This window comes from Grus americana, chromosome 8 (assembly GCF_028858705.1).
Source record: "Grus americana isolate bGruAme1 chromosome 8, bGruAme1.mat, whole genome shotgun sequence".
NCBI lineage: Eukaryota > Metazoa > Chordata > Aves > Gruiformes > Gruidae > Grus > Grus americana.
The window spans coordinates 52,097-65,525 of record NC_072859.1 but is presented as its reverse complement, the minus strand read 5'-3'; the positions used below and the strand labels follow the sequence as shown (position 1 = coordinate 65,525).

The window sequence follows — 13,429 nt, the reverse complement described above, 5'->3', positions numbered from 1 at the left end:
CCATTTCTTTTTTTTCCCCTGTGGGTTCTGTGACACTCTTACAACAGTCTTTAACATGTGTACTAATGGTTTGTTTTTTTTCCCCTCTTCTGTTGATGTGTTAAAACTTAAACAGAAATAATATGTACGCTGCGGTAAAATGCAGCCCCAGCCTTTTTAAAAAAGTGGCTTTACAGATGGTTTGACTAAATCACTGTTTATACTACAGATATTTAAAGTATCTTCAGGAGAATGTCTATGAAGATTTAACAGTACTTCACAAATGCCAGCAGGCTGAATGGCCAACTGGCTGACATCACTCCTGTGATAGTTGGGTCTGTGTAAACAGGCCTTCAAATGAGAATGTTGGATGGTAGTAAACTGCAATGGAGCCCAATTATTGTCACTAGAAGAAAAAAATATTTGAAATAGGCCAAACACATGGATTCTGTTATAGCAGGTGAGAAACAGAAAGCAAAGTTTTAGAATAAAAATTTATGCTCATAAATATGTCACCCCATCAAGTGTTACTCTAATATGCATAATTCCAGTTGTACAAAGTGTGTTGCTTTGTTTTCATACATAATCAGAATCCAGTGAAGAAAAGTATCTGCTCCACTAGGTGCTGTTAAATGTGGTGTTGCCTAAAGGTGAAGTTAAAGAAGGAATATCTTTCATACTTCAAAGAGCATCAGTCTTGTTTAACAGTGACAAAGTCCTCCTCTATTTAGGTTGTGTTGCGCTTTGACCTTTGTAAAATGAGGATAAAATTTTAAGCTTGGTATGTTAGTGACACAGCTCGTAGAATCATAGAATCATCAAATGGTTTGGGTTGGAAGGGATCTTAAAGATCATCTAGTTCCAACTCCCTGCCACGGGCAGGGACACCCTCCTCCACTACACCAGGCTGGAATGTTTATGGAAGCTTTCGTGAGGGTGTTTTCCATGTGAACACACAAAAATGCCCCAGTGGTTTTCAGAGCAAAGCTAGAGAATACATTTCAGTGTAATATATATGTGTGTCAAATTTTGGTTTATATGCATAACCGTGAATTTCAGTTTTTATTAATCAGCTATAGGTGCTTAAACTCACCTTCAGAAGATAAAGGAAAAAAACTAGACCAGGATATTCTGCCTAAACAGGATATTTGGAATTCTTACATGTGGACATAAAGTATTGGTTTTTTATACCTTTGTCTGTGCAGAAGTCCTGACTAAATGTTGAAATGATCTGGGAAAGAACAAAGCGAATCTTGAGTGAAGATGGCCTGCTTGTTCAGATTTCTCCAAGTCTCTAACCTTTTACTGCTCGGTAACTTACTTTTCATAATGGAAATCTCGTCATAGAAGCAGTGCCAGTATAAGCAAAAAGTAGACAGGATTTTAAATATCAGTGGAAAAAATGATGCGATGACTTACTTTAAGATGCTGGGAAGGCAAAATGGATGGTTGGAAACCTATTTAAAAAAAGGAGGGAGGGTATCCTTTTCCATGCTTACTCTGGAGGCATGTTCTATAAAGGCAGAATTCCCTTCAAAAAGCCTGTACTCAAGAATGGTGCATTTAAACTTGCCTCCTTTTAATTTGATCTGAATTTCTTGACTTGTCTTTTTATAATATAATTTAATGGTCACATAATTTATATGTTCTCACAATATTGTGGAAGAACCGCAAACTGCTGAACTCGGGTTTCTTGAGTACTCTCTCCTGTCCTGTCGCATTCTGACTCAAACCACTTGGAGAATGTGCTATTCTGCTTGTCAGACAAAATATAAAAACTATAAACCCAAAAATGAGACTCTGAACTGGTCTTAGATGAATAGTGTTAAGGAAGAATAGTGCTCTTAGAAAACTGTCTCTTGAACTCAGGACTTGCCTGAGTTTAGTGTTGCACTTGACAGTTTTAGTAATGCCACGACATGATGTCTTTGAAAGAAACCCACGCTAACTCTGAATGAATTAATTTGGCCTCAGAGCTGATGTCTGTCTGTCTGTCTACTGGAATGTCTCCAACACTGTGCAAACTTCGCATTTTAGAGACGGCGCTTAAGCAACTTTTAAACCTTGCCCTTCGCTGTGCCATTTTGTGTTGGCAGTGCTAGCATGGGGGATTACTTTGGTTACACCACATAAGACATGAAGGCATCGGGCAGTTTTTATAATCAGATTAATGATTGGAAGTATGTTAGATTTTTATTGACTCCTCCTTTCAAAGCAATGTAGGTGCTCTTTTGGAGCCTATATCTATCTCGCTATATAAACATGCAAGAATAGCCTATAAGGCGGCAGATGTCAATGCTTCTCTTCTAATGGTCAACGAATTGTCACAAAATACTAAAAGGGCACGTACTCTTCTTTTTGCATAATACACCTCTTGTGCGTGTTCCAATTGACCTCTGCGGGCTTGCATAATTTATGAATAAATGTATTGGCCGCTGTCCTCGTATATACAGTCTCTTTCTAGGAGAGGTGCTGGCACTTGGAATCTTCTGCAGAACGACCGCAATCCTCAGTTCGGCACGGGCGTAGCAAACTCTGGCATTTCAGAGAGTTTCTCTGCTCTGCAAACAGTGAATTGAAAGAATTCACGTCCCTTTGGTTAAGTCAAACTAGGCGATTAGCTGAAGAGGGGAGATACCACTTTAGTTGGAGCCAATTCTGCCCTGCTTGTGAAAGCAAGCTCAAAAAAACCCCCCAAAATTTCTGTGGTCCAAATTCTAGCACTGCCAGTTTTGTTTCCATTTAAATGTAAAGCACTGAGCAGCTGAGAAGTGTGGTTGTTGATGGATTAAGCTCCAAGAAATCGGCAGAGATGGCAGGGTCTCTTCCGTGTTCTGTCAGTCTTGAGCGCGAGCAGCAGAGGTGACTCGTTTTTAGTGAGCCGCTATGAAAGCAATGGTGCAGAGTTTTCATGCTGTAGCCCGGTGCCTGTTTTGTTGTCACCTGGTTTATGCAGGTGAGACTTGCTGTGGTTTGTTTTTCTCCAGGGATCTATTAGTTTTGTAGCCTAACAGAAGTAAAAGCAACTGAAGCTAGATCAGGAGAGAACCTCGTGCAGACTCTCCTTTAGAGCCCTTTGAGCCTATTTTGCTGTTGGCATTCAAACAGTATTAAAAAAATGAAAAAGAGTTTGCTGCTTCTGTTTGATTATCAAACATTCTTCAAATGTACCGCTAGTGTGTTGAGACGATAAAAGCGCGATGTTACATATAAAATTGTGCTCTTACATCTGTAAAGGGCTTCTGAAGTGCTATGTAATTAGGTATTAGCATGCATTCTTACAAACTGACTGCTGTGTTTTTTCTGTATTTATGTTGTTTTCAGAATACACAGATGAGAATGCCCTGATTCCTAAGAACTCATCGGTAATTGTGAGAAGAATCCCTGCTGGAGGAGGTAAAGCTACCAGCAAAAGACATGTTCTGTAAGTATCCATAAAGCATTGGCTTCTTTGTTAGGGGTTTCAGCCAGTTAACTTTTTAAAGGATACTAGTTTACAGAGCCATTCAGATTGTATCTTTCTTGTTCAAGCTGCTGGTAATTTTTGTTGTCATGGGTAGATTTTCATATATCTGTCCCAAAGTAGACTTAGATTTTTAGGCCTTCTGGGGCACGGGGCTCCAATTCCAACAATGGTAACTTTAGGGTGATTCTGTTGGGTTTGTTCAGAGCCAAGGTGTAGATCCTGTTTCCTCTACGTGGAGAGATTCCTTATTATATGTGTTTGCTTTCATTGCTTTTATAGTAAAGACAGATACACATTATAGTGTAAAATTATAATTTCTTCCCATCTCAGAAGAGTCTGATTCTCGGTGTTTGACTATTTCTTGTGTTTGGGGGGGAGGGATATGGCAGGTGTTCTTATGCCCCAAATCTGGGGGTTTTGCATGCTAGCCGTACAGGAAGGACCAAGGGTGGCCAGCTGGCGAACCACGCGGACAAGTTTCCTTTTAGTTTCCTAAAGGCCGTGCCCATTTCAGGCAAGAGGAAAAGAACAACATCCTAAAGTGTATTGCTTTTTGTGCGAGTGTGATGAAGGAATAGTTCATGTAATACTACTTAATCCTTTCCAAACTTGAAACTCAGTAAGCAGTTTAGCATGTTACCAAATGTTAGTAGTTAACTTTCTATGTTTGTTTTTACCCTGAGCTGATATCTGTGCTCCACGTTTAATTCTGTATTCCCAAGATTTCCAGAGGACAGAGAAACAGGGGTATTGATGAAAATTACAGCTATTCAAATACACTCCTGACTACAGGAATATTACTGCCACTTATGTATTCCTAGAGCCCAGTTCTATATCAGCTACATTAGCATTGTTTGAATGGTCGTGTTCTCCAGCCTTCTTAAAGTTACACCTCTCCACCACAATTAGTCGATTTTAGTAGCTTGTGGGTTTGCCATGTATTTGTAACATTGGTTGTCAAAAAATAGACTGATGAGTTACAGTGTGTCTGGGACAAACAGCGCAGCAGCGTCCTAGTACCCATGAAGCATTTGCAAGCAAACCCCCCTCAATTTATGTGGCTCTGCGTGTAAACATTGGGCATATTACTGCAGTAGTTGTTGAAGTGCTTTCAGGCACTCCCTAGTAATTCTGGACACCACAGCACTGTGCTTATAAACATGGCCGTGTTTGGGGGTTAATTTAAATATGTATGCTTAAACATACCTTGCCAATGCATCCTCCATTTCTGGTGGATGGCATCCTCTCCTGGTATTGCAGTGCTGCCCTAAAAGGAGAGGGTCGATGCTGCTAGCATCAAAGATCAAATGGATACCTGTGTGTGAGGATAACGAAAGAATGGCACTGTTGTTCATTGAAAATTAACCAGGCGGATTAGGTCTCTGTTCCTTCAGCTGGAACAATTGCAGAAACAACTGGTAGAGCAGTTAATGTTTGGGAATGATGAATGCGTGCTGTAATGGTGGAGAGGCCTTCAAAAATGTGCTAATCGCCTTGTAGTATGTTCTTCGGGTAAATGAATGAAGAAACCATTATGTGGTAATCTAAAGTGGTTCCTTCTACATCCTCATCTTCGGGAGGTCTGTGGCTGTAATTGCGAGCCTCGGTGGTGTTCTAGCAGTGGCAGGAAGCATGAGCCTTTCTAATTGTAGATCAGTTCCACAGCAGCCTTTGAATCGCCTCCGCTCATGGGACACTTTGGATGATGCATGAATTGTTTGTAACGATATCAACGGTTGCATGTCTGATCCATGATGAGCAGCATGCAGATACAGATCAATGAGTATGTGGAATCTCAGCAAGTTTTCAAATGTAATCAGTATTTCCTAGAACGTCGTAGCATTTTCAAGATTACCTTAAAAGCAAATTCTGGCAATTAATACTTTTTTTTTTTTTTTTTTTGGTCACAGGGCTCATAAATCACTGAAAATCTTAGGATCTCCTTTCAGGTGACATTTCTACTACTATTTTTAATCAATATCGCATAGGTAACACATGTAGCATTTTGGCACTTTAATGGCTAAGTATGGTAGACATCTGAACACAGTGCTTGGGCTTCCACAAAGAAACTCTCTTCTAAAGGCTGTGTTGCTGACAGTGGTGTTACTTCTTTGTCAGATGACTGATTTTTTTTCACTTAAGTAAACTTGCACTTCAAAGTGTCTAGCCTATCACTGTTCTTTCTTAGGAACTAGAGTACTCTATCTGGTACCTATTTGTGATACTAGGGAAATACAGATGGGCTAAAGTTACCTTTGTATTTTGATGGTTGATTATTTAAGAACACAAAACTGTAATACTGACTTCATATTTTTGATACGTAGCAGAGACAAAATATCTGAGGGCTTCCACTTTCACTGTTGTGGTCTGTATCCGTAAGTCTTAGAGTAATTGGTGACAAAGTAGACATGGGATTTTGAAGGGGTTTTTTTACTTGCACTGAATGTGCCAAGAGGGAACAGTTTATGTATATGAATAACTTTCCACATTCAGTAGACTCTCAGAACATAATGTGTTGATGTTCAGGTTTTATGATCTGTTTTCACTGCTTTATGTTGGGTACGAGTGCTTTAAGTTCTGATCACCTTTATTATTTCTTCTAGAAGTCGAACTGAGCCAGTGAGTGGAACATCAAAAGCAGTATGTAAAACCACAAGTTCACACTTTTTTCTACACACTGCACTTAATTCTAAATCATGTATTAGTTTTCCAAACATTAACTGAATATATTTTCCAGTCAAACATAGTATATGTTGTAAATACAGCGTATTTGATTCAGCATAGTAAAAACTGAGTAACACCATCATTTGCACGGTTCCCATGTGAATATTGGCATTGGTGCCTAGCGATGCATTGTATTTCATATTGAATACGTTAGATTATTTCCTGAATGACTTTGTGTGGCACAGATATTGTAGGATCATTTTTGGATCATGTAGGTTCGAGGTTTGCACAACTGACCATAGTGCCCTGTTCAATACCGGTCTGCCTACACCTAGTCATATGCATGTTTGTATAGCTTGTGTGTGCTTTTTGTTTCTTGCCACAAACATTGTTTGGAGTGTGCCTTTTGCCATTTTCACATTTTATCACTTAGCTTTTGTTTTTAAATGGTTTTTTCCTAACTGGCAAAAAATGGGGGGGTTCCAACAAATACCAAACCCAACATATCCCATAGATTTTGAGGGCAGTTCTGTGCAGCTAAATGATTCTTTTTCATGTCCTTAACTAGTTGGGCATTTGTTCCTAAAGCTGTATAATTGAAGTGAAATTGTTTGGGCCCCTCTGGGTCCATAAATGTGTTTAATAGGTTGCCATGAATATAAATATTGTTGCTACACAAAGTGGTATTCTCAAGTTCTGCATTGGATCTCTCCACTTTATCTGATGAAGCAGTTAATAGTTTGTCTGCGAATGAAAATATCTGAAAGCCAGTGTACAAATTTTGGCACAAGGTTAGAGCCTTGTCGATCTCCAGCGGGTCTGGGTATTACAGTTTCTTTTCATTAACCACAGAGGCACTCCAAAGCTGTCATAGGTTTGGACTCTGTTTTGAGCAAATACAAATCACAGTAGGTGGGAAATATCTCTTTCAGTGACACTCAGAGGATATAGTGCAGACTTTCAGACTACAGGAGAGGTTAACTATTGCTGTGTTTTGAGTGTGGAACTTGAATATGTATTTAATTTTTTGTGAACAGGTTGATGAGTCTTCTGCACCTACTTCTCTGGCCCAGCTTATGAAGGTATATACAAATTCTTGTCAAGTAATAAAAAATAGTATTTGCTTCATATTTTTAAATCTTAGACTGTGATCTATAGCTGGATAACTGTTGTCATGTGAACAAAATTTTAATATAATTTTTAATAATTTAAAGTATTTATTTTGACTTTAAAATGTCTGTATACTTTGATACTATTCTGTAACAAGTAGTTCCCAGTGTGGGAAGATAGAAGGGGAGCACCTTATCAGCCCCAACATGATGTTGCAAATTACTCACCTTCAAGACACAAAGAAGAGGCACTTCAGAAGCTGTTTACCATTTTTCCTATGTTTTGTTAATTTTGCATTGGAAACTAAGACAATTTTCACAGAAGAATTTAGTTGGCTGTAAGTTATGGATGTTTCAGGGGGATTTGCAACAGCCAGAAGAGACGCGTTTCTGTCACATGGACAACTGCATGGCTATTTCTGAATTTCTAGTCATTATAGTTATAGGTCCATTCTTTGAATGCTTCACAATTTCATAAATTGTAGTGTATGTACAGTGGGCAACACAATCTGATTTGTTTGAACGCAGACTGTGTAAGTTGTGTAAACGTACCTAATGGCTTGTAGGAATATACCAATGGGCATGTGTGGCATATTAGCAGTCGTGACCTTCTGAAACTGTGGTAATGCCCTGTTTTCCTATGGAACTGCCTGCATTCTTTCCTCAACTGTGTGTAACTTTGTCTGAGGAAGCACTAATGACTGCACTTTGTGTGAAGGCGTAGCGCTAGCCAATTAAATTTCTAGTCTTTAAAGCTGCACAAATTAGAGAAGGCAGGGCCTCACACAGAGGAGCTAGTTCGTTCTCAAAATAAAGGCTGGAGTCCATTTCCAAGGAAGAGAAATCTCTTCCCACTGGTAACTTCTCACCTGTCTGACTGCAGAAATTAAATTCTGTAAATTTGGGGGGAAAAAAAAAAAATTAGATTGGAAGGTAGCCACCAAAAGAAATTGGTCTCCATTAGTGCTGTCCCTACACGTGTGCTTGGTTCTGTAAACTCATGTGAAGTTTTACTCTAAAATGGGAAAAACTGTCCAAGTGGTCTACACATCTAAGCTTTTGAGAAAATTTAAGCATTTCAGAAAAATGCAGGAACGTGACATAAAGCAGCTCAAAACTGCTACTCTAACCTCTTTAGTGCAGACTGGCTAGCATGGAGGCAATGTGTTGTAAAAAGTTTTCTGGTTTATCATTACTATGTATTAAATGCCATATTTGAATTTTGTTCTATTCCTAGTAATGTTTTGTGGTTTGGGGATGTGTTTTGTAAAACGCTTGGATTCAAACAAATCAGTTGATTATCTGTAAAGTTTTCTGTAAATGTTAATGGCAGTGATTTCATAGATGTCAAACTGGCTTATGTTGCTGTTGAGAAAAAGCTGTGTATATGAAAGAACCATTTAATAAACTGTAGAAACTAGTTGGTTGCTTTTGTGAATGAATGCATGTAAAACCAAACACAAGCGGCTGCTCTGAATGAGAGGTGCTTGAAGGTCCACGTCATTTACAGTCACTCCCTTAGACCCTGCTTGTATCTGGAATCGTGTGTAATAAAAACTTTTGAGCAAATGCTACTAAAAAAAATAAATCAGCTGACTTCAATAATTTGAAGATATAATTCTGCAGAAGGCTTATATTACAAACTGTATGTTACAAAGAACAGTCAACTGGAAAAAAACTGCAGGTTTTTTTCTTACTCTAGTTAAATCACTTAATATGAAGAAGTGAGTGGGGGGGAACATGCAGTTTGGACTGCCTGCAGCACATGATGGTCAAATTTCTACTGAAAAGAATCTTTTGTCTTGCTGAGGGATTGTAAAAAGTTGGATGCCTTTTAATGCTTCTGTGTTTGAAGCTGAATTTCAGCAAGCAAAACCAACTGCCCTGACTCTTAAGTTGTATGTCCTTTTAGTGCTGTAAAATGTAAATAATGATACTTGCATACATCTTTCTCAATTAAATGTACAGTGGGTATCTTCTTGTTCAAATAGTCTGGAGCTTAAAAATCAGCTTAAAAATACTAGATGGTATAATTTTTTCTACAGATAGCTTCAGTCCATGTGGGACAAAATTGGATTGGTTACACGAGTCTTTATGTAAGGTACAGCTGAGTCTAAAGGTTTGAGTGCTCGGGAACGCTATTTTCAAGTAGGTTGACAGGCACATAAACACCCTGTCATGGCGTAAGGACTCCCCAGAACATCTCCAGGATAACTGTATTTTATAGAAGCAGCTGTTCTCCTGCAACCTCCGCTAGCGTTGTGCTGCTCTTTACAGGATGGGATGAGTGGTGTTGTCTTTGGCTGTGTGTGCTTCAATGTGTTCCTAACGTGTGTGTCAAATCATTACCTGTTACGCAGACTGCGGATCTGGCTGAAGCCAACGCTTCCGAAGAAGATAAAATAAAAGCTATGATGGTCCAGTCTTGCCAGGCATATGATCCAATCGAGTAAGTTTTGATAATGTCCAATCTGTTCTTTGAAGACTATGGAAAAAATGCAGAGATGTTTGTTTCAACAAGAGAGACACATATATACCTTTTTTTTCCCTTCCCCAAACCTTTCAGTTACATGAAGAAACCCTTGGGTCCACCTCCACCATCATATATTTGCTTTCGTTGCGGGAAACCTGGCCACTACATAAAGGACTGCCCAACGACTGGGGTAAGATTGTGGGGGACTTCTGGCGTCACTGAGTTTTGAATTTTTTTACCTTGGCAGTTACGTAACAAAGGCATGAATACTCATATTTTCTCTTTTTTGTTTCTCTTGGGGCGAAATACAGAGGGTATATGGCAATGTTGCAAAGCCCTTCAAAATGCAAGGGAAACCTGGAATTATAAATGTAAAATTTTCTTTGTTTTAGGTCACAGAGATTAAACATATTCATAGGAACTTTCATGCATATTTTTAGATATTTCACTATTACTGGAAATTTTTCTGGTTTTCACTCTTTTTGATGACAGTTCACAGTTTTTAGTGTTTTGTATAAAACCAAGATGTTTCTGTTGACCCTATCTGTCGAATATTTCTGTGTTTTAATTGCACAAGTCTCTGGTTTAGTATTGCTGCCATTTAAGGTTAGTCACTGAATGTATATGCAGGAGGTAAGAATTCAACCTCGGTATCTCGATGGTGACTGTAAGTTTCCCCGGTGACTGACCGAGAGCCCTGAAGTAAGCTCTCACCTGAACTGCGCTTTGGAGGAGGAGCGGGTTTGTGTCTCTTCCCTGAGCGGGTGGTGAGCTCAGAGGTATTTCACCATTAAGGAACCTGAAGGCAAGCCAAAGAGTGTTGGCTGAGTTCAAAACACTGCTCAAGCCTTTTGAACATCCTGGCTATATTCATTTAGGAAAATAAGTATTTTAGTTGAGCAACCCTTACGCTAGGTAGAAGGAGAGGATTAAAGGCTTACGCTACTTAAAATAACCATTGAAATGTCATTTTGAGTGTGGGTCCTAAGATGAGATATCTCTGCATTTATTTTCTCTTCACAGGACAAACATTTTGAGTCTGTTCCCAGAATTAAAAAGAGCACAGGAATTCCAAGGAGTTTCATGATGGAGGTGAAAGATCCCAATACAAAGGGTGCTATGCTGACAAACACTGGAAAATATGCAATACCAATTATTAATGCGTAAGTATGGAATTAATTGGACTGACCAAACACTGAACAAGAGAAACCATGCGTAAATGTCTGCGTGGCAATAGAACCAAGTTGGCTGGCATCCGTAGTTATGGGGAAGGAAGCATTGTCATTGTATCTTAGCCTTAAAATCTGTGATACTTTCTCATATTAAAATAGAGTGGTCCCACTGTTCATGCCCCTGGAAGTTGGCTGAACTCGTGGTATGCTAAGAATCAGTATTTCTGCAAAAGATTTCAGCAGTGTTTAAGGTGGAGTCATTCTCTTTGAAAACTCATTTTGCTTCTGTTTGACATATCAAAGGCTTCTTGCAAAATTTAGCAAATAGCTGTTGGACAGAGATTGCCTCCCCTCTAACTTGTATCAAATCCCACGTGTGAAACAGACTGAAGTTTTCCTGTTGCTACAAACTAAGAAAATGCTATTGTGTGCTGACAAGAGTGGCTGTTTTGAAACGCACTTGGTAGCACTTCTGTTTTTCAGCCATGGATCTCCCTTTGTAGAAGCTATAACAGAGACTTTCATTTATAAAATGTCATTACTCAGAGACTAACTTCATCCCGAGCCTGCGCTTTGTGTTTACCCTCTGGCAAAGGAGAGGTGGGATTCATTTCACCTGATTTCTAGCTGTCAAAAAATGACTTTTCTAGTCTGAGCTAATTTCTGAGTTGATCCAATGAATGGGAGAGTTCTGCAGAAGGAAAATTGTCCCCCCCCTCCCTCTTCTGGTGTTGTGCCTATAGAAAAGTAGTTTAAACTAAATGCCTATGATTTAGAAGGCTAATGCGGAGTTAGAAGAATGCCATCTATTCTCTTCCTTTGATAAAATACAAAGCTTGGGAAAGTTTGCCTTCACCCATCTTTAACTTTTTTTCTTCTTCCTTTCCCCCATCCCACCCTCCAGGGAAGCGTATGCAAGAGGAAAGAAGGAAAAGCGTCCCTTTTTACCAGAGGAGCCCTCCTCCTCCTCCTCAGATGATCCTACTCCAGATGAATTGTTATGTCTCATTTGTAAAGATATAGTGACTGATGCCGTGGTTATTCCCTGCTGTGGAAACAGTTATTGTGATGAATGTAAGTGCTACTCCCATGTTTGTCAATTCCAAACATCACATCTGATCTTCTGAAAGCAGAAAAAGGAGATAACGAAATTACTTTCTAATCAGTTCTATTTAATACTTAAGTACACCCTGAATAGGAAAGGACTCTGATCCTGTAAAGGCAAAAAAAAAAAAAGGCAGAAAGCTTGTTTATGCATCTAGTTAAATCCTCTTTACATGCAGAAGGATGAGTGTGAGAAGAGTGCATAATTGTGCAGGTGATTACAGTATTAGATCTTGAATGCATTTAGTTTGTCCGCAGCCCTTTCTCTCATACAAAATTATATAGGCAACTCCGGTGACTTACTGCAGTCTGCAACAAACAGATATTTAGGCATTTAATGCGCATTCTTCTCCACGGGAGAGCTGCTTAAAACCTTCAGAACTCAAACCTACTAATGGCTTTTTGATGTGTGTTTTGTTCATTAACCTTGAGGTTGGTGACTTCTCACTGTACCAGGTAGTGGAAAGATGATGAGTCGAAACACCAAGATACAGTCTACTCGACATCTTCAAATGTTACAACAGTGAAAATAAAACTGTGCAGTTATTTGCTGCATACTAGAAATTGTTTACGCTATTCAACAGCTATAGCTTCATGCTCTCAATTCAAGACCATATTCACCCATTAATGACATACGTCTTTTTATAATTGATTAGAACCCCCAAAATTTCCCTAGGTTGGCTAAAAACTATTTTGATCATTCTAATGATTCACAGGTATTAGAACAGCATTACTGGAATCTGAGGAGCACACATGCCCAATGTGTCATCAGACAGATGTTTCTCCTGACACCTTAATTGCCAACAAGTCCCTCCGCAAGGTAACATGATGACTTTTACGTATACTGTTTGTAAGAAAAGTCTCTTTGTAAGAAGCTGAAAGGGAAGAAAATATTAATTAATAAAAATTAAATATTAATAAATAAATAAATGATGATGACTGTTACACCTCCTGCAGCTCTGGTGACTGCCACCGAACAATCCACATCTTCCTCTCTGTCAATCAGCAGTTTGTTGGAAGTGAAGGTAAATTTTATTTTTATTTTAATATTTTTTATTAATTAATATTTTTATTATTATTTATTTAGCCTTAAGCAAGGCTAAATTGAATAAGGCTACATTTACTTTTCAAACGCATTATCTGTTGCTACAGAAGCTTACAACTCTTTAGAGACGACCTGGTAAATTCAGATGACACTTTTGTTTAACATGATTGCTCACTTTCAAATTTCGTGTTAACACTGAAGTACTTTGAATACAGACACTCGGAGTTACCAGTCATCAACATCAGTGTTTAAAGTGATGTGCTGATACATCTGCACGGAAATACACAAGTAATTTTACGCTGTGGAGGCCTTTGTTCATGTATCTACTGAAGTTTCATATTACCTTTTCGTAAATTCTTTTCTGCCTCCAGGCTGTAAACAACTTCAAAAATGGAACTGGCTACACAAAAAGGCTCC

At 38.8% G+C, this 13,429-nt stretch overlaps 1 long non-coding RNA gene across 1 annotated transcript; it reads left to right on the top strand.

Annotated features, from left to right (window-relative positions):
* Positions 1 to 3,302: 3,302 nt before the first annotated feature.
* LOC129209661 (uncharacterized) lies at positions 3,303 to 7,158 on the top strand. Its single transcript, XR_008578139.1, has 3 exons — positions 3,303 to 3,403; positions 6,049 to 6,085; positions 7,147 to 7,158. It is a non-coding gene; the product is annotated as an uncharacterized LOC129209661 (long non-coding RNA).
* Positions 7,159 to 13,429: the final 6,271 nt, after the last annotated feature.